Consider the following 2,136-nt stretch of genomic DNA (forward strand, 5'->3'; position numbering starts at 1 on the left):
AAGGAAAACATGATTTTGTGCGCAAGTCAGACAATTTTGCATTAACATTTAAATTTTGTGCAATGTGATTTTAAAACGTGTTTAAAGTTTTGATTCATGCTTATTATTTAAAAAAATGCGTTATTAATTTTTTGATTTACGCTTATTATTTTTTAATCCGTGACCATTGTTTGCAATTCTGAAAACTTTGCTTTCATTTTTAAATCTTGTGCAATATATTTTTTACTTGCGTTTTTAAATTTTGTTTTCATGCTTGTTATTTTTTTATCCGTGACTGCAATACTTTAGGCGGGATTCTGATCCCATAGCACACCTTAATATAATATTGTGTTTGAATCTTGATTTAGAATGTTTAGTGTTGTAGAATATTTCAGGATAGGAAAACATAGCCACTTCGATTCTCAGAATCAACTTCTTTCTTGAAGAAACAGAAGCAAACCACTAACAACGAACCCTATTATATGTCAATGGGCAAAAGAGAAATAGAGATGCTTCTCTAGCTTGCAGTATATCTAGACATGAAAGATAAGATCAAAATGTTGTTCTCTGTTATTTTTGTGGGAGAAAAACCCAAGTACATTGTTTTAAAGTTACATTCAAGATTCAATCCCATTATTGCGTTCATCTCTCTATTCAAAACCCGCCAATTATGAATAATATTACAATCCCAAAAGATGTGAAAATGGTCAGCTATTACATTTCTGCATTTTCTCCAGCATTCACCAACCTTTTGATTCCCATTTTGCAAATATTTTACATTGGAGGTTATGAAAAACCTTATTATATTTTTCCAAGCGGATTGCCTCTTGTATAAACCTGAACTTGTTCAATTCAATTAAATTCAAGTTTATTTGTATAGCGCTTTTCACGATACAAATCGTTGCAAAGCAACTTTACAGAAAATGAAGTTTCTACAATATTTAGTTGTAGCTTATCAGTGGTGACTGTTAGTTAATGTACATATGGCAGAAATGTATGGAAAAAATCAATTAAAGACGTAATCAAACAGACGATGAACACTATTAACAACAATGATTATATGATGCAATCAAACTTATAGCAAAATGTGGTAGTTCTGTATGTTGTTTCAGGGTTGGCATCATCTGAGGTCCTCTGAGGGGTTGGCATCATCTCTTTTCAGGTGTTTTTGTTGTCGTCATCTGTGTTTTACACATAGTTTGCCATTCTTCTTCTGTTATACTTATATTGGCTTCCTTTCCCAATTTGTTTTACATACATTGTTGAGTGGTCTTTAGTTTACATTTAACAGGAATAAGTTCTTGATACAATTTTCTTATTCAGTTTCTTTTTATATGGATCTGCAAATATCTGTACTATTGTGGATCCCGTACCTTCCACGTCTTTTATATTCTTATTGGAGTAATGTCTAACTTGAAGATATCGGAAAAGGTCTTGGTTATCCAAGTTGTATTTCTGAGAAATTTGTTGGAAGCTTTCTAGTCCACTCATCTTCCAAAAGTTCCAGGTCAGACTCCAGCATTCCATTGCTGCAGAGAAAGCTGGGGTCTGAGTTCTTATGAAGCTGTGGTGAACAAGAAAGTGAATGAGATCACTTCAGTGCTGAAGAGGACCAAAAAAAAAAAAAAAAAAAAAGGCTGGTTTCGCTTCACTTTCGGCTGGTTCTTTTTCTGGTTCACTGTAAGTGACCTGGGTTTGGTTCCTTTAAAATGAACTATATGTGAAAACACTATGTCCGGAAAACGTTTTGGTGTCAGAAAAATGTATGTTGTTTTCAAATAAAACTATAAATGTCTTATATACAATTACATCATATTAAAGCTGCAGTCCATAAGTTTTGCCTCTTTGTCGCCATCTCTGTTTGAAAACCTGCAATTGCAGCTATTTGCGGAATTATCTTCCTTGTGTGGGTTGTGCACCGGCACGGCTCCAGCGCGGATGAATCTAATGTGTGGCTGTCAGTCACCGCACCGGTGTGGATATTGTACTTTGCACTCACATATTCTCGCCTACGTCTTGGAATATATGACTCAAATAAGATTTTTCACCGGATATTGTCATCTGAACAAGTACGTAACAAGTCTGCCACATTTGTTCTGACCAACTGAGGAAAAAAGCATTACCATAAATCTCGCTACCAATGGTGATTAAATCTAA

This window comes from Sinocyclocheilus rhinocerous, unplaced genomic scaffold (assembly GCF_001515625.1).
Source record: "Sinocyclocheilus rhinocerous isolate Xijiao unplaced genomic scaffold, SAMN03320098_v1.1 scaffold3323, whole genome shotgun sequence".
NCBI classification, from domain to species: domain Eukaryota; kingdom Metazoa; phylum Chordata; class Actinopteri; order Cypriniformes; family Cyprinidae; genus Sinocyclocheilus; species Sinocyclocheilus rhinocerous.